We start from the raw sequence: 27,926 nt of genomic DNA, 5'->3' as shown, positions 1-27,926 counted from the left end.
AGCGGTTTCTTTGCACCCTTTCAAGGTTCTCTTTGAGCTGGCAGACCTCAAGTTGAGGGGCGGGAGTTCCCATAATGATAAATCAGAGGGGAAAGGACCAGTGAGGTAGGGTTAGAGGGTGATAACAGCATGCCTTGATTTGTAAATGGAGGATAATTGAGGCAGAATAGCAAAATGATCTGAACCAAGAAGAGCTACAAGGGGTGGCAGGGATTGTTGTGACCTATGTTCCCTTTAGGCTTTGCTTCTTTCTGCGCCCAGGCTGTCTCTGGGAATGCCCTCGTCACTTTCAGGACCAGAAGGGACAATAAAAGGACATTTCGCCGATGCCACGAGGCAGGGGTGAAAACTCCTCTTTCGTGTGTGGCGGGCTGGGTAGGAGGCCCAGAACATGCACCAAAAAACAAAGGGGCTGCTGCTTCCTTTAATTTAAGAATTGAGCATTTCAGGAGGTCAGTCCGGGGCAGTGTGAAATAAACAGGTTGAACTGGATTATTTTGTTTAAAAACTTGGCAAATACTTTTTTACCAAGCCTCTTTTGAGTTCATTATAGCATACAAGAGTTCAGGGTGCCAATGGAACAAGGCTGGTTTTGGAGTTGTGCTGGTGTTCAGCAGTTTCAGGCAACAATAAAAATGTCAAGATAACTCAGGTGATTAAAGTTCCTACTGGAGAGCGATGTATATTTGTCTAGTGGCAGTTTTGACTTATCATAAAGTAATGCAGAGGGTTAATATGTCTGCTGCAAAGAATGTGTACGATGCAAATCACAGAACTGTATTTATGTGGATAGCTCAGTGAGTTACTGCTTTTGTTACAGAGATCCTTTTGTTACTTTCAATTCATAAGTTACACTCCTAATATAATCAGGTGATCTATGAATTGTTATCAAAGAGCTGCTTGCAAACTGCATGGTACAGGTTACAACTTTATGTTTTTTACCTGGTCTTTCATTATCTTAATGTTGCTAAAAAGGGTTTGTTTGGACGGAAATAGAGTCTTATTAGTAATGCTAACTCCAACCTCTGGGGCCAGTGCCAACCTTGGGGAGATGAGAGAGAGGACAGGGAGATTAGAGATAGTTTGGAGAAGAGACAATGGTAGGATGTAGATTGAAGGGAGGATGGAGGACGAGGGAGGAGGGAGGGGGAAAGGAGAAAGAAAAGTGGGGAAAACAAAAAGGAGCAAGGAGACAAGATAAAAACTCTTAAAAAGGGAAGAACAAGATATGGACAAGTGAGAGAGATAGATTGGAAGTGGATAGGGAAAAGAAAAGGTGCGAGGAGGAGAGAAGCGATTCATGATGATAGAGAAGAGAGAGAAATGATACGTAGAATGATTAGGGCATAAGATTCAGTGTCGCTGGGGCTCAGAGGTGCAAGGAGCCCATTGCTCCCCTGTAATGGGTGTCCTTTAATTACAACCAAAGGTGAGGGGAGGCCAATATTTTTCTGGCTTAGATTAGGGCAGATGGACCCCTGGCTATGCCACTGATTTTGGTAGCTTGCGAGCTGCACATACTTGTGTATTAAGTTGGTGTTTGTCTTCAGTGCACGCAGCCTTGACTGTAGTGCACGAAGCACCTTTATTGCCACACATAAAGGAAAAATATTACAGGGAACATTGGTTGTGACTGAAAGTGCAAAAAATGGGATAGGGTCGTGGCAAGGTTTTGGATCGAGCATATGTCATTTAGCAAATGTTTGCTGACATATACACACAAAGACTCATAAATTCACATGTCAGATCGGAGGCTCTATACCTGCAAATGCTTCTCTAAAAAGAACATGTCTGGTCCTTTGTACCTAGATTCCAATAAGTGAGCCACCTGCGATAACTTCAACCTGCAATGTGCTCAAAGACTGCATAGAGAGAAGGAGGTGCAGACCATGAATACATGTACTTCACTCAAGCCCGAGATATGGGTTTATGTATGCAGACACATCCTTTGAAGTTACACCCAGTGCTAAATTTCAGCCTGCACTAACATTGGGTGCTCACCAGTACTCGTTTTTGGGGCTCTGGACTTAATTTTCAGCATAAGACTTTGATCCAAAGCGAGAGAAACAAAGGCAGAAAGGGGAGACATAAGGGGAAGAGAGAGATGGTGAAGGGGGACAAAGAGAGAAAGCAGACTACAAAAAAGGCCCTGACAGAGAAAGAGAAGAGAAATGATGGAAGAAAGCGGTATGAGGCGGAATTAAAGCTAGATAGCCTCTGTATTTGACGACCCTGGCATGTGACACCCTGGACAGCAGGCTCCCAAGAAAAACTTTCAGCCCTTGCCCTCTTTTCTACATCAATTTCATCTTACCAATCAACCAATCAAGAAACAAAACCTGCTGTGCTCACATACGCCTATACTTGCTACAAAGCTACCATAGGGGCAAACCAACTGGAAACAACCTCCTGAGGCTGAGCAATGGACAACTGTGCATTGCACCAGAATGAACTAAACCACAGTGCACGTGGGCATGGCGCTCGACAGAGATCCATAAGAGGGTCCCGCTGAGTGCCAGACAACATAATCCATCACAGGCAATCCCTTCTTCTACCCCATCCTTGCCTTGCGATACGACTCTTCTTCAAACAGTAACATCACAGCCAAATACAATGTCAACAGACCACCTCGACTCCGGCCAACGAGGATGGTCTCAGAATCGTAAAGGATCTGAAAGCGCGTCGTGATCATACTAATAATGGGAATGCCCTAAACAAATGCGCTTAGCATAACACACTGGATTATAAAACATGCTTTTGGGTGCCAAACTGCTCCCAGGCAGCCACACAGAGAGCCATGCAAGCCGCATTCGAACCCTTCCTGGTGTCAATCTGCATGCAACTTCTACCACACCAGAGCACTGCTGCCCCCCGGAGGCCGGTTAGGTATGTGCACTCTCAGGACGACCCATTTACTTCTGTCGGGCTGTTGTTACCAGTTACTGTCGAGGGACCTTAGGACCCACTACTCACTGCAAAGCGCAAACATTACTCCCCTCGGACAGATTCGTCAAATGTGCAGCTAACACGATTTTGCACCACATGATAGCGAACGGCCTGTGATGTAACAAATGCGACTGACAATCACTGACCACGAGCTTGGCACTCTGGGAGAGGTGACTTCTGGCTTAACACTGGAGTGAGGCATGGGCAAGAGGCTAGAGAAGCGACGGTCTCAAGTCGGAGCTCTCGAACTCAGTCTTACATTACACTCAGCTCCGTGATTTGCAGCACAGTCAACCAGGGTCACATCCCAGAAACTTTAGACTGGTACAAAAAACGTGCTAATCCACTGGTTTGCGAAATACTGAAAATTCACACGAATACAGTATATGGAGCAAACTGGTTTCACACGATCTCTGGTGTTGCCATTTTAAGAAGTAGACAAATGAAGACATTTTCAGAAGCGGGGCACAATCTGTTTGTCCCATTCCGTAGTGCACAAGCAGCAACATAGCGAACAATGATTTGACACGTTTTGTTAAGACCTATAGAAATGATCCCCGAAAGTTTTGTGCAGAGCTAATTTTATCCCTCCAAGTACACAGTCCTACTTATTCCGGGTGGCCTCCTGGGCGAGTCGCACTGCCTACAAGTGTCTATGGTCTCAGCAGCAATCTTACCCTGAATGTAATATGTTCTAATGCACACTTCGCCGAGGTATTTTACGGAGGGTGTTAAACAGAAGGGGAAATAAAACATGTATTCGGGCGCGCAGAACGTCTTTACACAACTTCTGTGTCCTTCACATGGTACAGAACGGGCGTGCGCTAAATGATATAGAGCCCCTAAGCACGTCAGCCTGATCTGTGCATTTTAGGCTAATAACACCACTCGAAAACACGCCTAGAAGATAAGCTTCACGGCGCGATGTTAGTAAGTGGCCCCAGACACCGCACAATGGGAATGGTCGAAGTGCCCATGGGCTGTGAGTGCTCTGCACTTCTGCAGTAGCGCTTTCAAGCTTTGCTCGCTCCAGGCCTGCCTGTGACAGCCACAACAGCGCGGCCACCCTCTTACCTCCCACAACGCTGCCATCTGCCGCTTACCTCTTCACACGTGTCCAGCAGGCGTCCGCTTCCATTCCTTTAAACCCATCCAAATAAGTCCAGAAAGTGAAGTAAAATAAAAGCAGCGCGTGCCCCGTGCACTTCCGGCGCCTCGTGCCTCCTCGGACTGGTTCAGCAGACACCTAGGTGCAGCCGCGGCCTCCCTGCTCGGCCCGCCCCCTGCTGACACCAGCTGACATCACGGGCTGCACCCCTGCCCCTCCCCGCCCTCCTCAGGAGATAAGGCTCCTGGCACAGCAGGGCTGTCCCTGCCCTTGCCCGGGATGTGTCACGGATCAAAGGGTGAGCTCGCGAGTGCGCCGAGTTCTCCTGCAGCCACTTTCACGTCACTGAAGTGAGCTCCCGGCTGCTGGCAGCGCAGTCTCTGCTCCACCCTGCTGAGACATCTCGACAAATGAGGACGAACCGGTTACACGGGAAGTGTAACCGTACACCGTCCGTGCGCTCACCTTCAGCACACTGCACGGGCCGGCACCGCGAGGGCGAGCCAGGCCTCTGTGCAGCGCCCATCAATAATTTACACGTCACAGAGGAGCTAGCCTTCAATGCGGGCATTCACACGAGCACTGACAGGCACAGTCACTTGACACGGTCACTTCATAGATCCCCGTACAGGGGCAGGCAGCGCCGGCAGTCAAGCGCGCCCACTAGTAGGCGCTAGCATGGGGACACGTTAGGACGGAAATGTGTGCCAGTGGGCAGCTGGGTTGGCATACAACAGGCGATTTGAATGGGATGGTAGAGGCCCAGGTTTGGACGGGACAGGGAACCAGGCACAGTTTGGCATGGATATAAGTCTGCCTGTGACAGGCACGTTGTAATGGGGGCGCAGAGTGAGAAGACGGCATGACCGCTGGCACACAAGGTGCGATCTGAACGGGGTGGCAGAGGAGGCAATACACACATGGTATGGTTTATTTATATTTAGAAAAAAGTATTTAAAACAATAATAACATACATAGATTACAGTCCCCGACGCCACTTAATCGACGCTCTTCCATCCCAACCCCAGCGGGGGCAGTCCACCAGTACGGTGTGAACTGGGTCTTAAGGGGCACTAGACGAGTATGTTTTTAGTAGAGGAATGCCCCAGGTACGTTTTACAAAGAAGCCACGGGGCACCCCACGTTTTGAATTGGTGGGGCAGACCAACAGGCGTGGACGGAATTGTAGCAAAGGTGACAGGGCACGTGTACGCTTTAAAAGGACAGTGGGAAGACCTGGGCACCATGTGTAATATGACATGGAGGGGCGGGAAACGGAATATGTTCTGAACCGGAGGAGGCGCGACAGCACTCATGTTTTCACTCAGGGCAGGGCATGGCCAACAAGACATAAAGCATGTCCGGAATTAAAAACCGAGAACCACGTGGCTACAGAAAACAGACTGCGGATCTCAACATTTGCACGACAGGGGCGCGGCTCAAGACGTCTTCTGGAAAACGGAGTCTCTGGCCTCTGTCCCCGTGAGATGTGTTCACGGAAAAGAGGGCGGCTGAAAACGAGCAGGCTTCCTTGCTCGCAGGCGCTCCCCAGTGTTTCCGAAGCACAGGCAGGTTAAAGCAGCCTCATTCCCAGGCATCATTCCAGCCCTGCACTCGGTGCGCGCGCACGGGCGAGGGGAGGGCACACTCTATATTTTGGATACCAAGGTGCGGGGTTGTCGTTTTCTCTTAGAACGCACAGAGCCGCCCGCCGGGCTGTCGGCGCATAGCCTGGGGTGTGTTTTGAGTTGTTGCTTGGGGGACGTTTCCAACGCCAGATATGTTTCGACTTGTAGAGGCGGGGTACCAACCAAGCCCCCCTCCAATTGGAGGCAGGGAGGCAGCCCGACTACATATTTACAGTTGAAGATTGAGAGAGGGGCACGTTTTACAATCTGTACTAAATCCGGGGGAACTGCAGCCTAATCCAGAGACAACCCACATTATTCGCCCACTTTCACACAAAAAATAAAACCAAACTAGTGATTTTTCCAAAAATGTAAATAGGAATTTGTCATGCTTTGGGTATCCGGGCGCTGAGCAGGTGTGGGTGTGGCCTCGCCTAGGACGGGAGGGGCTCATCACAGAGCCAGGCCTGCTCCTAGAAGGCGAGGAGGATGCTCTCGTGTATAGCGGCAGGTTCAGGACTCAGGGGCGGCTCCCCCGCTAAGGCGGAAGAGCGTCGCCCCACTGGTCTCAGAGCAGTGGAAAAGGGAAACATAAAATGATAATAACCTTTTGTATTTTTAATTTCTGCAGGGCTGGGTGAGGGCGGCGCTGGTGGGTCAGGGAGGAGGAGTGGACTATGCACACTAAGTGCGCACAACTGCTTGGCCGGCCAAACGGTCATGCGCACTTTGCATGCTCCGCACCCAACCTGCATTACAGCCTGGGTGGGGAAAATGCAAAGGCTCCCTGTCCCTCTGAGCACGGACCCTCGGTGCGCAGACAATCACAACAAGCCTGTGTGCTTTTGGACTCTTCAGCAACGACGGAGAAGAGACGGAGGAGCCCAAGGCACAAGGAAGTTTTTTTGTAGTAATGTTTTTTAATCCCCCCAATCTGCCCCCCCCCCTGTTCCCTGCCAGCCGCCACTGGTTGTTCTATGTATTCGGAGCAATGTAGGAGAGGGCCCACCTGCCGGATCTGGCTCTGCATGTGCGAGTGATGTATGCAAGTAAGAGTCAGGCCAGGTGGAGGTGTTTGTGAAAGGAGATATGGCCATTGAGGTAGGCTGGGCCAGTGTTGTGTAGTGCTTTGAAGGTGTGAGTGAGCAGTCTGAATTGTGCACGCCTGTGTATAGGGAGCCAGTGGAGCTCCTTGAGGTGCAGTGTGATGTGTGTACTGCATAAGACTGAGATTGAATCTGGCCACCAAGGTCTGGATGGTCTGCAGTTGTCTGGTGTGTTGTTTGCTGATCCTGGTGTAGAGGGTGTTCCCATAGTCCAGCTCGCTAGTGACATGGGCATGGGTGATGGTTTTACAGGTGCTGTTCGGGAGTCATTTGAACTTTCTCCTCAACATCTCGAGAGGGTGAAAGCAGGAAGATGTAACTTTGTTTACTAGTGCGGTCATGTTGAGATTGCTGATGATGAGGATCCCAAGGACCTTGGCATGGGGGCTGGGGGTGGGTTCAAGGTCAGCCGGCCATCAGCTGGAGTTCAACGGTGATGTATTCATCATGAAGATCACGACTTCTGCCTTTTGGGTGCTGAGTTTGCGACATTGGTCTTCATCCAGTAGGTGACTATGGTCATGTGGGGGATTTAATTGTGCCATGTGTTGGGAGTATTGTCAGAGAGGGAGAGCATGTGTTGAGTGTTGGTAGCGTAGGAAAGGATGTTGATGTTTTGGCTAACCAAAGGGATCATGTATGCATTGGAGAGGGTCAGTCTGAGTGTGAATCCTTGCACTACTACACAGATGAGGTTGTAGGCGGTCGAGGTTAGGTGGGCAGGATGACTATCCGAGTCCTGCCAATCAGGAAGGAGCAAAACCATCAGATGATGGGTCCTTAGATTCCAATGTTGTGTTGACAGCAGATGAGGATGGGGATGGGAAAGAAGACTGTGTTGAATGCTGCAGAGAAGTCCAGGAAGATGAAGGCTGCCACGTCTCCTCTGTCCAGGATCATGCAATGTCATATGTGGCGGCGATGAGGGCTGTTTCTGTGCTGTGGTTGGGTCTGGAGCAAGACTGTGGGACGTCGAGGATTTGGTGTTTGTGGTGGTGATCGACGAGGCATCTGTTGATGAATTTCTCTTGGATTTTAGCCAGTTAAGTTAGCAGGGAGAGCAGTCTGTAGTTGGTGAGTGATGATGGGTCCATGGAGGGCTTCTTAAGCGGGGAGAACTGTGGCGTGCTTTCAGGTACTTAGGAAGGCAGCTGATAAGGAGGCGATCAAAATGGGGATGAGTACTTCACTGATGCAGTAAAGTTCTTATGTGTAGGCATTTTGGGAACTTTGTTCCGATGGGCCTGGGAGTGGATGGACATCGTGGTGGCAGTAGTTTTATCTGAGGTTATGGGGGTAACGTGGTCCTGGTCGAGTCCTTTGTCGAGACGAGAAATTGTATAACAGGATCTGTAGTGTCAGGATGAGGATCGAAATTGCTGTATATGGAGTTGAAATTCTGACAGCTTGTTGGATAGGTCCTGTGAGGGGGTGATGCTGTTGGAGGTGGCCTTTGGTCAGGAGAATGTTTCACAATGGGAAAATATTTTTATTGCTACTGGAGCTGGCATCGATGTGTTCTGAAAGTGTGTAGCGTATAGTGTTCCGGATATGTTGGTGGTACTGTCTCAGGTAGGGCTTTAAGTGGGATGAAAAAACTGGGAGGGTAGGGGGGTCTCTCAAAGGGACGAGGCCAATGTAATTAAGAGTGTGGTTTAAAAACATACGCTGAAAATCTGTGCCTAGCATAGTGTGCCGCCCGAATTGTATTTTGCTGTTCTGTCATTAGATCCAGATATATGATACAACAAGTAACATTATACCTACAACATGTCAGGACTATTGGCTTTGTCAATGGTTGTTAGCTGCATAAGATAAATAAGCAGCAACTATGCCTTGTATATAATGTTGAAAAAGCTTGCAATTAAAGCCCTGATGACCCCACGACAATGTTGCTGCTCCTGAGTTTCCAAAAGAGAAGGAAAATCCAGAGAGAAAATGACTCTCTTTAAAGGATTTCCCATCCCCTACAACGCTCACCTGGCATGACATCATGTCGGAACTTCTCCACTAGTGAGAAGTGAGCAGTGTAAGCATGCGCACATTATGTGCATGCACTCACTGCAGTCCAGAAGAAAACGGGCCGCCTGTGCCAGGGCACCAAACAGAGCCTGATAGAGACCCGTTTTGTGGCCCCCTTAAAAAAACTGCTGGTGCTCAGACCCGGCCCACTTAAATACCTGGTCTCAGGGCCGATTTGAGGGTGTTTTGTCCGCTATTCTTAGCTCCTGCTTCATCTCAGCTCCAGTTGTCTGCAATGATGCTTCATCATCCAGCATTCGTCTGTGTATTAACTGGATTCAGGTCTGGATGTAAATGTAAATGTAATGTAAATGTGTTGTATTTGTATAGCGCGAACAGTAACCCGGAGGCATCCCGGCGCTTGTACTCCTACCACAAGGGAACCCCTCCTGGCTTTTCCTTGTGAGGTGTCCACTCCTGGGCATCCCATGGTGAAACCAGGCATCCCTTGAGCATCGGGGGCCGTTGTGGAGACTAAGCAAGCTATTGCCCAGAGTTGCAGCGTGGGGCCCATGCTTAGATTCAGCACTGAGGCGAGAATATCCGGTCAGAGGAATTTAAGCCCGATCCCGCCGAGGCGGGAATCGAACCCTGGTCCCTGGCCAGCGTTCTGCATCAAGGTCTGCCGCTCTAACCATTGAGCCACACTTCTCCACTATGGATCTATTGGCTTTCTGTGCCTGAGGCGGGCCAGAGTGTGTGCCCCAGCTGTGATCCAGCTGTTGAAATTATTAAGGATTCAGGTACGCTGCTGTTATGTGCGAGCCAGTGGGCAGTAATAGCAGTAGTCCAGTTGTCCGTTGGGTTGCTGTTACAGTCTCAGCAGGCAGATCTTGCAGGGCTTGGTCTGTAATGGTGATGGACAGGAAGGCTGAACTTGACAAGAGTGTGGTGAGTCCAGGTGATCTGTGTGGGCCTGTCGACTGAGATGTAGTCGAAGGAGACGAAAATAGGGTCCAGAATGTGGTTGGCAGAGTGTGAGGGGCCATTTACCTGTTGGGTGTTGTCGAAGTTTCTGAGATCTTCAAGTAGTGCTGTAGAGTCTGGGTCAGTGCGGTCTTCCAGGTGGAAATTTAGGACTCTGAGGACAATGAAGGAGCTGTGGTTGAGGATGAGGGGAGGGTAAAGGCAGGGCTTTAAGTGGGCCGGGTCTCAAGGGGTCTGAGCACCGGCAGTTTTTTAAAGGGGCCCTCGAAACTGGTCTCTATCGGGCTCTGTTTTCAGCCCTGGCACAGGCGGTCCGTATTTTTTCCAGACTGCAGTGACAGCAGTCCGGATAAAAGTGCCAGGGCGCAAAACAGCCCAATAGAGACCCATTTCCAGACAGCAAGCACATCGATGTGCACTGCCCACCCTGCTCACTTCCCACTAGTGGAGAAGTTACGGCATGACGTCATGCCAGGTGAGCGTTGTGGGGGATGGGAAATCCTTTAAAGAGTCATTTTCTTTCTCCATTTCCCTTCTATTTCTGAAACGCAAGAGCAGCAACATTGTGGTAATGTCACCAAGGCTTTAATTGGAAGCTTTTTTAATATTATATGTAACAAGCCATAGTTGCAGCTTATTTATCTTATGCAACTAATAACCATTGACAAAGCCAATAGCCCTTACTTGTAGGTATGATGTTACTTGTTGTCTCACATATCTGGATGCAATGACAGAAACAGCAAAATATAAGTCGGGCGGCGGCACACTATGCTAAACACAGATTCTTAGGGTACGCCTGTTAAAGCCACGCCCCTAATTACACTGGCCACGCCCCTTTTGAGAGACCCCTCCCAGTTTTTTCCTCCCACTTAAAGCCCTGGGTAAAGTCAGCAATAGTGTTGGGGAAGTAGGTGCGTGGTCCTGAAAGCTTGTAGATGAGGGTATCACGCATGGTGCAGAGGGTAGGAACAGAGGCATGGGAGGGGGGAAGGATGCAGGAAACACGTAAGGAGCTGGTTGGGGGGAGCAAAGGGAGTAAAAGAACCAGAGACGTTTCCAAGAAGAGGGGTTGGGAACAATGCGAGAAATAAATCCATAAGTGGTGAAAAAGCATCAGAAATACAACAAAGGCACTGAGGGAAAAACAAAGAGAGTGAAAGTGGCAGAAGGAGAAAAGGGCCCATATGAGTGGAAAACGAGTGACAGAGGAGATACAAACATGGCACAAATGAGCAGAAAATTAGTGCAAGAACAGACAAAGAAGCAACACAAATAAGCAAAAAAGGAGTGAGGGGAGATACAAAAAGGAGGCAGAAAGAGTGAGTGGAAATAGAGGGAGCTATAGAAATGAGCAGGAAGAGAGTGAGTGGAGATAAAGTGGCACACATGAGCAGAAAAGAAAGAAAGTAAAGACAGAGAAAGCAACAGAAAATTAGCACAACTGAGAGTGCCAACGTAAAATAGCAGAGGCGGGCAGAATCAATGGTAAAAAAACACAGTTTCAAAGGCTGAACAAACCTGACTGAAGACAGCAGCAAGGGGGGCTTATGCTGAACATGTTGCGAAGTGCATCTCTCTGCCATGTCTGCTACCAAGTTGCCCTCCTCGCTCCTCAGTGATCTGCCTCGGGCTAGAAAAAGCTGCGTGTTGCCATCATGGGCAGAGATAGGGCAGTGCCCTTCGGAGGGCGTCCTCTCTCCCACCCACTGATGTCTGCCTGTGATCAGCAATTATGAGCTGATCGCATCACCAAGTTTGCCACTGCAGAGGTGTGGCAAAGGTGCCACGGGGCCCAAGGTCAGCAAAGGTAGTGGTCACTGACCACTGTTTAGGTCATAAAACACACTTCTATCACTGTGGTGCAGTATGTTCCTAGCTCCCCAGGGTTCCGGTACCGCTGCACCTGCTGCACTACTGATAGCTAAGCCTTTCCATGTTTTATAACTGCAAGAGGGATTTGTGTCGGTGTCCGCCTCTTCATTAATGATTAATATTTTTCTGATGTGTACATTGTACAGAAACACGAAAGCTATTTTTTGCCCTCGATTCCTAAGGGCTGGCGTGTGACGTGCTCTCACTTTTCACCTGGTGCCCCGCATAGTCTGATGTCAAAAGGAATTAGAACAGAGCAACCCACAGAACGGAACAGCTGAAGGTGAGGGGCAGGCAGAAATACAACTCCGAGCACACACAACAGCTGCCGAAAAACATACCCACACAGTGGCAGCTTTGGAAATATGAAGCACGGGTGGGGAGTCTGTTGTGATCACCAAAATCGCCGTATTCAACACCGAGGTTCAACTAGATCAGATTCGGCACCAGAGGCTGAAAGGAGCATGCGTAAGGACTTTATAAACAAGTATTGGCAAAGCTAATATGTCTCAGCCTGAAAAGGCCGAACTCTTCTTCACTCTGCCAATGCATTTTGTCACTGGCAGAGGAACGCAGATCTCAAGATTCGGGGGGCTTCATTTATGAGGCTGTGCGTCACTTTTACGCCACTGGTGCGTCACTTTTTGTGACGTACCAGTGGTGTAAAAAATGCGCCTTGTTGCGCCATATTTACAAAGTGACGCATCGGTAGATGCGTCACTTTGTAAACCCCTGGGCCACATCATACCTGCGCCAGGTATAATGTATGCAAGGGGGGGGCGTTTTGACGCAAGAAAGAGTCATAGAAGTGACGCAATGAAATCTATTAGATTTCACTGCGCCATTGATTGGCCGCTAATGCGTCAAAATCTTACGCCTGCCTCATGGCAGGCGTAAAACTGACGCAGGCACTAACAACATGGGACTTGCCCATGTGAAAGTACACATTGCTGGAGTTGCGTCACTTTTGTGACACACTACAGCAATGCGTCACTTTTGTGCCTACAGATACGTCAGAAATACTGACGTTTCTGTAACTCATTGCGACATGATGCATCATACTGTAAATATGACGCATCGTTAGGGTCGCAGGGAGAGCGCAGTGAAAAGTGACGCATCGCTGTTTTCACGCAGCGATGAGTCACTTTTCATAAATGAGGCCCGGAGTGTCCGGAATTTGTGTATTCTGTTTTTGTGTAACTAAGGCAAAATTACGCAAAATGCATATCCATAATTTTGTGCTATATTTTAGCGCAAAATACATCGGGTTGATAGCCGGTAGGCTTGGCTCCCTTACAGTTTATCCTGAACAAGTCCAAACTTGTCATACTGGGCATTAGGCGTTTCCCTAGGAGACTGGATGGGCGAAGGATGGTTTTTTTGTTACTGGGGGACGTTTTTGAAGCAGTGCAGCAGTTCTGAGAGCACCTGCTGCAGAGTTCCTGGTATATCCAATAGTTGTCAGGCAACTATAGATAGAGATTGGAGGTTTGCCTAGTGGCAGTTTTGACTCATTTAAGGTAGCGCAGAGGGTTAATAAGTTGCAAAGGACTTGAACCATGCAGATCACAGAACAGTATTTTATGTGCATAGCTTGGTGGGTTCCTGCCTATGTCACAGAGACCCTTTTGTTACTGTGCAATTCATAAGTTACAATTATAAGTAGAGTTCCCGATTTTATGGGTTTTTTTTTCGTCTGTATTTATTCATATTTCTTTTTTGCCCATTTTATCTGTATTCATCCATATTTATTTTGTATTTTGCATATAAATGAAGTTGTAAAATGAATATGCTACTTACCAGTATGCATCTGTTCTTGGCATGTAGGGCTGCTAACATTCATATCTTAGCATTAGATCGCCACCTAGTGTTGGGTCCGGATGATCGCACATTGTTGTCCTGTAAGAGTCTTCGAAGTATCCTGAGATGGGTGGCTCCTCCCCTGGACTACAGTGCGCATGGGCATCGGCTCCATCCCCAGATTGTTTTTCGCCATTGTGGCAGAGGATGGAGTGAAAAGTGTAAAGGATGTCCATGCTAATGATTGAATACAATAGTATATCTGCAGCTGCGACAGGCACCGGGGAGGAGGGTGGGCGATATGAATGTTAGCAGCCCTACATGCCAAGAACAGATGCATACTGGTAAGTAGCATATTCAGTTCGAGGCATGTGGGCTGCTAAATTCATATCTTAGCATAGAATACATAGCAGTCCCTCCATTAGCGGCGGTTGCCTGTGCCAGCTGCAGAAACCTGAAAAAGTGTTTTGAGAACAGCCTGTCCTACAGCCGCTTGCTGTTTGGAATGTACATCAACACAGTAATGTTTTGTAAAGGTATGTGGTGTAATCCACGTGGCTGCTCTGCAAATGTCCTCTAGAGGAATGTTACCTAGGAAAGCCATGGATGCCCCCAACTTGCGTGTGGAGTGTGCCTTTGGGGGTATTGTTAAAGTGCGCTTGGCTTTTTGATAACAGATTTGAATGCACTTAACAATCCATCTGGCTATTCCAGCTTTGGAGATCGGGTTGCCTTTGTGTTGTGGTGAGAAGGCAACAAAGAGTTGTTTCGTCTTCCTAAAGTGTTGTGTCCTGTCTATGTAGTACATCAGTGCCCTCCGCACGTCTAACGTATGGAGCATTCTTTCCGCCACTGTTTGTGGGTTCTGGAAGAATGCTGGCAAATCGATAGTTTGGTTGAGATGAAAGTGTGACACCACCTTTGGAAGGAATTTGGGGTTAGTACGTAGCACTACCCTATTTGGATGAATCTGAATGAAAGGCTCTTGTATTGTGAGTGCTTGCAGCTCACTAACACGCCTTAGTGACGTAATAGCAATTAGGAAGGCAACTTTCCACGTTAGGAATTGCAGTTCACACGAGTGCAGTGGCTCAAATGGTGGTCCCATCAGTCTGGTGAGGACCACATTGAGGTTCCAAACCGGAGCTGGCGGTGTTCTTGGGGGAATGACTCGCTTCAGACCTTCAAGAAACGCTTTAATGGCAGGCACCCTGAAGACCGAGAGATGCTGCCTATTTTGAAGGTAAGCTGCGATGGCGGATAGATGTATTCGAATAGAAGTGAACGCTAGTTTGCACTTATAAAGGTGTAACAGATAGCAAATGATGTTAGGGATAGATGCATCTAGCGGGTTTATGTCATTGTCCGCACAGTAAATGACAAAACGCTTCCATTTTGCGGCGTAGCATGCTCGTGTTGAGGGCTTCCTCGCCTCCTTGATGATGTTCATGCATTCAGGAGGTAGGTTGAGGTATCCAAACTCTAAGATTTCAGGAGCCAGATCGCTAGGTTGAGCTGCTGCGGATCTGGATGCTGAATTTCTCCATGGTTCTGCGTCAGGAGTCTGGGCGTGAGGCGCAGTCTTTGATGCGGCACCACTGAGAGTTCGAGGAACGTGGTGTACCAGGCCTGGCGCGCCCACGTTGGAGCAACTAGGATGAGCGTCATCGAGTGTTGCCTTAATTTTCTCGCCACCAGTGGTATCAGAGGTGTCGGGGGAAAAGCGTAAGCAAATTTGCCTGACCAGTTCATCCATATCGCATTGCCCTGCGATTGGGGGTGTGGGAACCTGGCGGCGAAGCTTTGGCATTTTGCGTTTTCCCTTGTGGCGAACAGATCTATGTCTGGACGACCCCACCTTTGGAAGTACGGCTGGAGTACCGATGGATGTATCTCCCACTCGTGCATTTGATGGCTGTATCTGCTGAGCAGATCCGCCATCTGATTGTCCTTCCCTGGGAGGTGTTCTGCCATGAGGAAGATGTTCCTCTGAATGGCCCACTTCCACATGCTCTGAGCCAGGTGAGACAGCTGTGGCGAGTGTGTGCCCCCCTGTTTTTGGATGTAGTACATCGCGGTCATGTTGTCCGTCCGGACTAACACCACCTTGTTGCACAGATGTACAATGAAGGACTTGAGTGCCATGAAGATCGCCATCAGTTCTAGATAGTTGATGTGCATCTTCTGTTGCTGCGTCGTCCATAGCCCCTGCACCGTGTAAGTGAGCAGATGAGCTCCCCATCCCTGGAGGGATGCGTCCGTTGTCAGGATAACCTGTGGCACTGGCTCCTGGAACAGTCGGCCCTTGCAAAGGTTGTGTGGAGTCCACCAATGCAGAGAGGTATATGCCCGACTGGTAACCAACACTAGGTCTGTTAATTGTCCCAGAGCCTGTGTCCACTGATTTGCTAAACACTCCTGGAGCGGGCGCATATGCAACCGTGCGTGAGGGACTATGAAGATGCAGGAGGCCATCATGCCTATCAACTGCATGAACACTCTTGCTGGAAGTGAGTGTCCCGGCCTGAACTTGTGGATTAAAGACTGCATGCCGTCTATCCTGACCTGGTTTGGTTGCGCCTTGGCCGTCAGGGTATTGATTGTCGCACCCAGAAACTGTCGGACATGTGCCGGCTGAAGGTGTGACTTTGGGTAATTTAGCGAGAAACCTAGGTCGTGAAGGAGGTGAATGGTAGTTGACATGTCCGCGGCGCACTGCTGTTCCGACCTGGCTTGAACGAGCCAGTCGTCGAGGTAGGGGTAGACATGGATGTTCTGCCTCCTGAGGTGCGCTGCTACTTTCGCCAGACACTTGGTAAACACCCTTGGGGCAGTTGTGACTCCGAAGGGTAGGACTTTGAACTGATAATGCGTGCCCTGGATAGTGAACCTGACGTACTTTCTGTGGGACGGATGTAGCGGAATGTGGAAATAAGCATCCTTGAGATCTAAGGTTGCTAAGAAGTCTCCTTTGTTTAACATAGGAAGAATCTGTTGCAGTGTAAGCATATGGAAATGCTCTGACAGTATGTACAGATTGAGGGGACGGAGATCCAGAATTGGTCTGAGAGATCCGTCCTTCTTTGGAATGAGGAAGTACAGGGAATATACCCCTGTGCCCTCCTCTCCCACTGGCACGAGCTCGATTGCCCCTTTTTGCAGCATCACCAACACTTCCTGCTGCAATAAGTGCAAGTGCTCTGCGGACATAGGTCTTTGCCTTGGCGGAATGTTGGGTGGAGTGGATTTTAACTCTAGACAATAACCGTACTGGATGAGCTGTCGCACCCACCTGTCTGTGGTGATGTTGATCCAGACGGGCAGGAACTGCTGTATTCTCCCCCCGACGGGTGTTAAGTGGTCGGGGGGCAGTGACAGCGAGTCACTGGCTGCTTGGGGCAGAGGAGCGTGAATTGTTGCCTCCTTTGCCGCGTCCCTTGTTGCTGTTTCCCCTGTAGCCCCTCTTGTTTTGTTTGGGGTACGAGGATTGTGCTCCACCTCTAGGGAACTGTGATTGGTGACCCATCTGTCCTCTGGTGATTCCACGGGCACCTGAGCGACGAAAATTATTGCCACGAAACTGCTGTGATTGCAGGGCCCCCATAGATTTAGCAGTTTCAGTATCTTTTTTTATTTTTTCCAGGGTGGTGTCAACATCTGGACCAAACAGTCTCTCCGGATTGACTGGTTGATTAAGTATGGTTGTTTGAATGTCAGGTTTAAACCCCGATATGCGGAGCCACGCCTGTCTTCTGAGCATCACACTGGTATTAATGGCCCTAGCGGCCGTGTCCGCGACATCAAGTGCACACTTTATGGCCGCGTTGGAGATTAGTTGTCCTTCTCGAATAATCATTTTGGTGCCCTCTTGAAACTGTGGAGGCAGGTGTTCGACAATCTGCTCTAGTGTGTCGTAATGTGATCTATCATAACGTGCCAGTAGTGCCTGTGTATTTGCAATACGCCAGAAATTGGCAGCCTGCGCCGCCACTCTTTTGCCTCCTGCCTCTAGCACTTTGGACTCCTTATCCGGGGGAGGAGCTTCACCCGTTGATTGGGAGTTGGCCCTCTTTCTTGCGTTTGCGACCACCAGGGAGTCAAGCGGCAACTGTCCTCGAATGTACGCAGGGTCCGCAGGCGCTGGTCTGTACTTTTTTTCAATACGTGGGTTGACCACCCTTGCCCTGGTAGGTTCCTTAAAGATGTCCGCAGCATGCTTGAGGACCCCTTTAAGCATGGGCAGTGTCTTGACAGTTTTTTCCGAAACCGAAAAAGTGTCGAACAGAAAGTCTTCCTCCACTGGGTCAGCATGCATGTCCACATCATGGTTAGCAGCTGCCCTCTCAATGAGTGCATGAAAACCTGCAGAATCCTCTGTAGGGGATGCACGTGTACCGAAAGTCTGTGGGTCTTGTCCCATATCTTGGGTGCCTTGGTCCCCAATGACATCATATGAATCTGGCTGTGCCTCAGGTTCATTGACTGGGAATGTATATTGTTCATCTTCAGCATAGCCCTCACTTTCAGAGTGGTCTGGAGACGGTGTTGGGCGTCTTCTTGGAGGAGGCTGGATAGGTTCCATGAGGCCTGAGGCGTCATGTTGGTACTTCTTCTTCTTTAGGGGGATGACATAGGATTCCACCGGCTGCGAAGTGATTTTCCTTTTGTAAAGGGTTAACTTCCCCGTGTCCGCATCTATGAAGCACTCCGAATCCTCTTTTTGGTCGTGCACATGACCTGAAGATGCCCCTGCCGAAGAAGATTCCGACTTCTTTGGCGTCGATTTCGATGAAAAAGCCTTCGGCGCCACTTTTGGTGGTAGAAGGAAGAGGAGTTTACTTGCGGGCTTGACCGGGACGTCTGCCTCCTTTTGCGTCGATGGCGTTGGCGCCGACGAAGAAAAAGCCTTCTCCCTAATTCTTTGTGGTGAAGGAGCAACGAGAGATGTGTCGGTGACCGATGTCCTTGGCACCGACGAGGTGGCCTTGCCTTCGGATGCGACGTTCCGTTGGTCTTTTGGAGGGATGGACGGCGCCGACCTCGAGTCCTTGGAGCGATGCGCCGATGTTCCTGTTGGAGCCGGGGCTGCGTCGCTTGCTTTGGCTGGCTTTGCCGGCGCCGGCGCGCTTGTCTTGTGCGTGCCACCCTTTTTAGAGGATCTCTCCTCCGGCGCCGATTTCGACCCTGTGGAATCGCCGTGTTTCTTCGACTTCTGCGGACCGGAGGTCGACGGAGTCGATGAGGCTGCCGGTTTACTCGACTTTGCTGTAACGACCGCCATCTTAGGGACGATTGAGTCCTTAACTTTCGCTTTCAGTTTCGGGTCGGCCATTTTAGGTGTAGTCGAGACCGCTTCTTTCAGTTTCGGTTTCGATTCCCTCGGCGCAGCAAGTATGTCCGTGGCCGGGCCAGCAGGCGGGGCCGAGGCTTGCGCTACAGGGTCTTGGGTAAGGCCGACAGGCGATCCCGCGACCCTTTCCTGATGTTCGTCAACTTCGGGGCATAGCTCGTCCCCTGAGCTATCTTCCGCGGCCCCATAAACCATATTGTCGTCCCCTACCTCGTCGACGTATTCAAGGCCTTGATCCACGACCCCGTCGTCGTCATATTCCGGATCAGCCTCGACCTCCGTCTCAGGCGGGGAGATTTGAAGATGATGGCTCTGGTCCTCCTCTTCTTGGTCGTCGAAGATGTTTTCCGGATCCGGGGCCGTCTGCTTGGCCACCAGGCGCACCGCGCGCCGAATCGTGAGAGTCTTCTTCGACCTGAAACTCGCACAGGCCCTGCAACTTCCTTCGTCATGGTCTGGCGAAAGGCATTTATTACAGACCGGGTGCACGTCTATATGTGGGTATTTGGACCCACAGAGCGGACACAGCTTAAACGGACTCCGCTCCATGTTGGGAACTTGGTGTCGAGTCGCGATGAGAAGGCCCCGATGTCCAAAGAGTTGGAAAAACTCCGCTGATTCCGGCTCCGAGAGACGGAAGAACTCGAGACCGTACGCAAACAATACCGACGTAAAGAACCCAAAGCCTTTTGGCCTTTAGAAATGATGTTTTTTCGGTTCCGACGGAGAGACGTCGAGACCGCATCCGAACCCAATGGCGGAAAAAAACAATCTGGGGATGGAGCCGATGCCCATGCGCACTGTAGTCCAGGGGAGGAGCCACCCATCTCAGGATACTTCGAAGACTCTTACAGGACAACAATGTGCGATCATCCGGACCCAACACTAGGTGGCGATCTAATGCTAAGATATGAATTTAGCAGCCCACATGCCTCGAACCTACATTTCCATATTTATTTAACTGATAGACGTATACCCATACTTTGATGTCTAGCGTGTTTTAGCTATTTAAGCTGCCAAATATTCCATAACAATGCATCCACTAGTAAATACTAGCCTAATACCACAAATGTATATTGACCGTTAAAGAAATTTCATCCCGTTTTTTAAATTTCTCATGCTCTTCATCTGCTTGGCGGTTGGGCTATAATTCAGGAAAGACAGCACATAGAGCCACTTAAAAGCAGCACAATTTTTTGTATTTATCCACTTTTAAAAATAAATGCAGACAGAAAACACGTTGTTTTCTGTCTGTATTTATCTGTAAAAATCGGTAAAAACTGAAAAAAGGGAGCCTTAATTATAAGCTATCACAGTGAGCTATGAAGTGTGATCATAGAGATGCATGCACCCTACATGGTAAAGGTTAGAAAGATACATTCCTCCCCTCCCCCCAAAGTCTTTCTTTATCCTAATGTCGTTAAAAAAGGGGTTGTTAAGGTAGAAATAAATTCTTATAAGTAAGGCCAACCCAAACCACTGTTTTGCATTCTGAATCCAGGTTTGTGCTTCTCCAGACCAAGCACTCTTAATTAATACCTATCAGTATGAATGACATGAATCCTATGTCTTGGATGAGCCCACATCCCCTCTCCCCTCCTAACGGGGAGGACTCCAACCTCTCCAAAGTCTTATGAAGGGGGCCCAGCTGCCCTTAGGATACCTACCGCGGGCACCCCTACACCCAGGGGGATCAACGGATGCAGATGTTAAATTTGGTTAAACAGGATGCCGTAAAGGGCTTGAAGTGTCCCCCCAATCTTGACCTCACCCACAAACTTAAATACGACAATTCAAGAGAAGAAAAATACAGTTACTTTCAAACCAAACAAGAGAACAAAACCCATGATTAAGCACCACACTTATGTCATGATCAATCAAACAATACATATTTGTTATCATTAAATAAAAACCCTTCATCGTCCTAACCCCCTATGAGCACCCATGTGGGCCCCTTGCTCTGAGTATGATGAGTGGGTAAAACTTGAGCCCGCGCCGCTCCCAGTAAGGCAATGCAACGTGAGAGGGCCCACAACCTGCCGCAAACAGCATGTGGGTATTCGGGGCAATGAAGGCGTCCAGAAAACAAGCATTGGAAATGCAATAGGTCTCGCATTAGGAAAGTTTGAGCTATTGGTATTGTAAATGACACTTTTTTTATTTATGTGTTGGTATTGAAAGTAGCAAAATGAATAGCTTTGTCAGTTACAATGTCAATAGTTTTAACTTTTGCAAATGTGACACCTATAGCATTTGTAATGCAATGTGTGTTGTATTTACGTGACTTAGATGTATAGATGTTACAAATATCAATGGCTTTTAATTTTGTAAATAATTAATGCTTAAATAAAAGTTATTGTAATTTATAATGGCAATAGCTTAAACGTTTGGAAATAACTTTTGTGAAGATTATGTTCAATGTATTTTATTGTGACGAAAATCCAAGAACATTGCATTTGCACCTACACACACACAGAGCCACACACATATAGATGTGGTGGTGGTGGATCTGGGGGATATGGTGGTGGTGGATGTGGTGGTGGTGGTGGTGATGGTGGATGTGGTGGTGATGGTGGTGGATGTGGGGGTGGATGTGGTGGTGGATGTGGTGGTGGTGGATGTGGTGGATGTGGATGTGGTGAAAGTGGTGGTGGATGTGGTGGTGGAAGTTATGGTGGTGGGTATGGTGGATGTGGTGGTGGTGGATGCGGTGGTGGATGAGGTGGTGGATGAGGTGGTGGATGTGGTGGTGGTGGTGGTGGATGTGGTGGTGGTGGATGTGGTGGTGGTAGATGCGGTGGAAGTGGTGGATGCGGTGGAAGTGGTGGATGTGGATGCGGTGGTGGATGCGGTAGTGGATGTGGTGGTGGTGGAAGTGGTGGTGGATGTGGTGGTGGTGGATGCGGTGGTGGTGGAAGTGGTGGTGGATGTTGTGGTGGTGGATGTGGTGGTGGTGGTGGATGTGGCAGTGGTGGATGTGGTGGTGGTGGATGTGGTGGTGGATGTGGCGGTGGATGTCATGGTGGATGTGGAGGTGATGGTGGATGTGGTGGTGGATGTGATGGTGGATGTGGTGGTGATGGTGGATGTGGTGGTGGATGCGGTGGATGTGGTGGTGGATGCGGTGGATGTGGTGGATGCGGTGGTGGATGTGGTGGTGGTGGTAGTGGTGGATGTGGTGGTGGTGGTAGTGGTGGATGGGGTGGTGGTTGTAGTGGATGTGGTGGTGGATGGAGTGGTAGTGGGTGTGGTGGTGGTGGTGGTGGTGGATGCGGTGGTGGTGGATGTGGTGGTGGTGGATGTCATGGTGGATGTGGAGGTGATGGTGGATGTGGTGGTGGAGGTGATGGTGGATGTGGTTGTGGTGGTGGTGGTGGATGTGATGGTGGATGTGGTGGTGGATGCGGTGTTGGCGGATGCGGTGGATGTGGTGGTGGATGCGGTGGTGGTGGTGGATGTGGTGGTGGATGTGGCGGTGGATATCATGGTGGATGTGGAGGTGATGGTGGATGTGGTGGTGGATGTGGTGGTGGATGGGTTGGTGGTTGTGGTGGATGTGGTGGTGGATGTAGTGGTGGTGGGTGTGGTGGTGGTGGATGCGGTGGTGTTGGATGTGGTGGTGTTGGATGTGGCGGTGGATGTCATGGTGGATGTGGAGGTGATGGTGGATGTGGTGGTGGTGGTGGATGTGGTGGTGGATGCGGTGGTGGTGGTGGATGCGGTGGTGGTGGTGGATGTGGTGGATGTGGTGGTGGATGTAGCGGTGGATGTCATGGTGGATGTGGAGGTGATGGTGGATGTGGTGCTGGATGTGGTGGTGGATGGGTTGGTGGTTGTGGTGGATGTGGTGGTGGATGTAGTGGTGGTGGGTGTGGTGGTGGTGGATGCGGTGGTGTTGGATGTGGTGGTGGTGGATGTGGCGGTGGATGTGATGGTGGATGTGGAGGTGATGGTGGATGTGGTGGTGGTGGTGGTGGTGGATGTGGTGGTGGATGTGGTGGTGGTGGATGCGGTGGATGTGGTGATGGTGGATGCGGTGGTGGTGGATGGGGTGGTGGATGTAGTGGTGGTGGATGTGGTGGTGGTGGATGCGGTGGTGGTGGTGGAAGTGGTGGTGGATGTGGTGGTGGTGGTGGATGTGGCGGTGGTGAATGTGATGGTGGTGGATGTGGTGGTGGATGTGGCGGTGGATGTCATGGTGGATGTGGAGGTGATGGTGGATGTGGTGGTGGATGTGATGGTGGATGTGGTGGTGATGGTGGATGCGGTGGTGGATGCGGTGGATGTGGTGGTGGATGCGGTGATGGATGCGGTGGTGGTGGTAGTGGTGGATGAGGTGGTGGTTGTAGTGGATGTGGTGGTGGATGTAGTGGTGGTGGGTGTGGTGGTGGTGGTGGATGCGGTGGTGGTGGATGTGGTGGTGGTGGATGTCATGGTGGATGTGGAGGTGATGGTGGATGTGGTGGATGTGATGGTGGATGTGGTGGTGGATGCGGTGGTGGTGGTGGATGCGGTGGTGGTGGTGGATGGGGTGGTTGTGTATATTGTCTAGAAGCCTTGTATCAGCAGAGCTGGGCATTATTGAAATAACAGCAGTGGCACACAGGTGGGTAACATGCACGTGACCTGGTGACCCTGGAGGCGTGAGTGGTAGGACATTGTTACACCCCTACAGTGTGCGTCTGTGTGGTGTGTCCTGGTGCGTGTCTGTCCGTTTTCACGTGCATTTATTCTGGGAAGGTCTGTGTGTCTCTGTCAGTCTTTGTTAGAAAATGGTTGAAGGGACATCTGTTGTAGAAGTGTTTGTGTGTTTGCGACTGTTTCCATGTGAATGCGTGCCTACGGGTGTTTATCATCATCTGTGGGAGTCTCTTTGCAAAACGACATGTATGTTCGTGTGTATGTGTGCTCGCACGTGCCTGCGTTAATGTGAATGTGCGTGCTATTGTGTGTAGTGTGTGTCTATATGCGTGCGAGTGCGTTTCTCTGTATGTGTCTGTGCGTGCGCGTTTGCACCATTGTGTGCGTGTCCGTGGGCGTGTGTGTGTTGAGCTAAAAAACGGTTTCCAGTCTCAATATATTTAAAAATGGCCGAGATTCGACTGGCTGCAGTGAACCCCGAGGCGTTCACATTTAAAGCACACTTTAGCAAAGCATTCGAAGGCCAGTTCACTTTGCGAAAAGGCAGCGTGTTATGTAATTTTACCACCCTCGATTTATAAATCCCCGATACCTGCCAGAGCAAACACACAAACAGGACCTCGCATCATGTGTGCGTCTTGTGTAATTGTACACATGACAATTCACAGTGATCAATATCGACAGATTTGGAAAAACACTGCATTTTTGTTCTTGAAAAAGAAAACTAAAAAAAAACTTTCTAATTCAGCACAAAGCTTTGAAACCCCGCGAAGCCGAGGAATTCATGGCTCGCGCGCAAAAAATATTCCAGCTGGAACCTTTCAAAAAAAGGCCGGGCCGAGATGAAAAGCGCATTGTCCTGAGTTGTAATGTTGCAGCTTTGCTTTGTTTTTTTACTATAAATCGCAGGTAACGGCTTGCTGTGCGCACACGGTACACACTAGAACAAGTGTTCCCCTGGAGTGTAAAATAAATATGTGTACACTCTTCGCAAATATCCGTCCTGTTTGTCCTAATAAAGCCCGCTATTCGGGTGTATTTTGGGAAAAGGCCATTTCCTGGACACAGTCTGCAGACGTCTCCCAACAATAGCCCCTTTGCTTTAAAAGAAGATGATGACAGACGCGGGGCTCCCGGACACTTGAGGGCATTGCTGTGGGGAGGGGGGAGGAGAAATGCGACACGGCGGGCAGGGGAGGGGGCGGAGTGGGGAGAGGGTGTGAAGCAGCAGGGGCCTTTGAAGTGAAGCTAAGCTTCACTTCAAAGGTGTGGGAGGAGTGCGGTTGAGGGAACAGACGGCGATTTGATGATGTGAACGCGCATTTTAGGGCAATGCGCTTGCGCATTGACCTAAAAGCCACGGGCACAGCACCAAATCGCCCAGTTAGGTAAAGTCTGTTTAAGACGCTATAGTCTCGCTCTGCTCAATGCGCTTGCGCATTGAGAGGCGAGACCTAAAAAGGCAACCGTGTCTTGCCGCAAGCAAGATACAAGAGACCTACCTGCTCGATGCCGCTTAAATAGGGGCGGGATCAACACCACCTTTTCTAAGCACTGTAACTATCATGGCGTTATATAATCCATAAACCAGTAACCGAAAAAGACAGGCTTTGACATAAAATTATAGAAAACATATTTTCATTTGGAACACAGCAGGCAGCAAATTCCGTTTACAACTTCCCTTTGTCACTCAATGTTCATGAAACTTCCCCTATTCAGAACACTATAGTAAATGCATGAGATCTCCAAAGCACAACTTTAAGAACCTTAACACAACTAAATCTACTGGGAAAAGGAAGCGGACTCACTAACATATTACCTTATTACCGCTAACCTTGGGTTCCAGAGTAGCGTCCTACTCGCCGCAAAAGCCTAGTCAGGGGTAGCAAGTGCTACATAAATACAATTTAGAATTACATATACGGACGCAGTGCCCGCTGCCCCACTCTCCCTCTCCAGGATGGCGCCGAAGAAGACTGGAGGAATGCAGCCAGTGGAAGGGATGAGACTGCTGCATTGAGGGTGCGACGGAGGTCGAACATGCACCGGCACAGCCAGGGCTGCCATAAAGGACATTCCTGGGAGGTTCCAAAGACACTGACCCGGTCACCATGCAGCACCCATCGGCCAAACACCATAACAATGTGAAACTTCAGCAGACTATAATTATTCGCAGCTTATCTGCGGTCAAACCTGCAATTTTAATCAATCACTCATTCGGGCCTCGCCAAACCCTCCATAAAACTAAATAGTATGCGGCGCTGCTGGATTCCACACTCCTGGGAGTGAATGGTAGGCTTCGCTTCACAGCACTGGCGCCGTGCGAGGGGTCCAAGTGTCGGGGTGTCAGCTAAATCAACATCGTGAAATGCAGGAGGAGTCGGGGATTTGGTCGTGCGGACATTTCACACTTGGGGTGTGAAAGGAGTCTGCAGCGCAGCAACATGAATGCAGTTAGACACCTAAAGAGACACGAATTCACGAGGGTTGCTTAATTGATGTTTTACCTAAATGGCATTCGTTTACCTGCAAAGGCACCCTCTCAGACAATGCTGGCAAGCGCTGGGCAGGTCAGTTGTCAAAACACTGCCCCAGGAAGCCATGTAGACACAGGCAGCGGGGCCTGCAGACGGTGAACTCACCGACAACAGTATGTGTATCAGAGGTGAGCAAGCGCGGGCAAAGCACTCTGCAAGAGGGCAAGAACTGCGGGAGAGAGGGTGGAGGGATTTAAACTGATGTAGAGAGAGTTACAGACATACAGATAGAAGCTACAAGGAAGGAAGACATTAAGAGGGGATGGGGATAGAGAAAGAGTGGAGAGATAAAGGAGAGAGGAAATTACACAAGTAGCCAAAGAGAGTTAGAAAAAAAGAAACAGAGATAAACCGACAGATATGAAGAGCATGATGAAGTGATAGAGGGAGAGAGATAACGGGGAGGAGGCGAGCAAAAGCGTGTAAATGAACAGAAAAAGCTGGAGGGGATGAGACAGAAAAATAAACACAAATGGATGAGGGGAAGATCCAGATAGAGTGAGGGAAGAAAGCAAAGGTTGAGAGAGAAAAAGATAAGAGAGAATCACACTACGAGATAGTGAGGCCATAAAGCAGCCTGTCACAGTACATATATTATCAGAGAAAGTGAGACTAACGAGGGAAACGTAAAGTCTGTACGAAGACAGCCTGAAGAGATGAGCGATACGACTGGAAAGGGACAGATTCTTGAGGGAGGGCAGGGCAGTGAAAGAATCAACCGATTAGAAGCAGGGATAGCAAATCATACGGGTTAACAATTGTCAAGCACAATAGGCTCGTCGCCTAGTCTGATTTTTGGGGGACGACTTGACATTGTGTTAATATTTTGTGTGGGCTGTCCCAGGGGCGCAACTAGGTCTTAAGTTCGGGGGTGGGGGACGAGGGACTAACATGGCATACAAAGGGGCGCGGTTAACATGTTAATCAATGGGGGCGGGGCTGAAATGGCACACAATCAGGATCGGGTAATGCTCATGCCAAGCTAAGGAAAAGAAGTGGCAAATTCTGCATTCGAAACTGGACAAGAATCATTTTATGAAAATTAAATTGGAGAATAGAGGGTAATGTGAACCATTTATATAACAGACAAGGGATTTGTTCATCTTGCAATAAAGTGTCACTCAAATACATTATATTATCTCACAATGATATTATGTAGACGGTTAGAATTACACCCTTTTCTCTAATGGAATGCCAGTGAAACTGGGTCAAAAGAGCCCAGAACAACATGCTGCTCTCTGAAAAACCTAGACTGTTCACAGATATAATTCACACAAAAAGGGGACTCTGTCCACCCCCAAAGACAAAGAAGGAATTTGAGATTTTGCAATGTGTCCATTTGCAGTGTTGTTACAAACTATTGCACCAACAAACATGAATTTATTGGCAATACAGACATTAAAGCATGGTGCTTTAATGTATAGGCAGTGGAAGTAGGGGCTGGTGGGGTGATGTGCAGCAGCACCCCCATAATAGCCATGCTGGAATTCAGAAGGTGTATGAGAAATAATAAAGCATTTACGCTTTGATAATATCATGTTACATTTGCTGTTCTTCAAAAGACAGGTCAAATGCCAGGCTGTTGATACTGCAAAAAACACAGAACTTGGTAATTATATCCCTGTCACAAAGTTCTAATCTCACCTCTTCGGCTGGTGCAGCTCCTATTGTAATTGCATTTATATAGCGTTCACTAACCCTGATGAGGCGATTAAGCGCTTTTTTGGTGAGTAGCACGCTACCCTGGGACACATAGAGGATCAGTGGTGAATTAGTATAGTGAAATATGAAAGTAATTTGAGTGATGGACATGTTAGTCTGTTATTTGGATTGAGAAGGATAGCGGAGAGATAGAAGAGGGAAAAGGTTTGCTTTTATATAGCACTTACTACCCCATATGAGGTGTTGAAGCGCTTTTTGGTGGGTAGCACGCTACTTTGGAACCCAAACAGAATTAGTGGGGACTGATATAGGGAAATATGAAATTAA

General features: G+C 49.1%; 1 protein-coding gene across 1 annotated transcript in view; it reads right to left on the bottom strand.

Moving 5' to 3' along the window:
* The window catches only part of FRMD4B (FERM domain containing 4B), a 515,943-nt gene that overhangs the window by 40,421 nt on the left and 447,596 nt on the right, over positions 1–27,926 (bottom strand). The window lies entirely within an intron of this gene.

Source organism: Lissotriton vulgaris, chromosome 9 (assembly GCF_964263255.1).
Source record: "Lissotriton vulgaris chromosome 9, aLisVul1.2, whole genome shotgun sequence".
Lineage (NCBI taxonomy): Eukaryota > Metazoa > Chordata > Amphibia > Caudata > Salamandridae > Lissotriton > Lissotriton vulgaris.
This window is presented reverse-complemented; position numbering and strand designations above follow the sequence as displayed.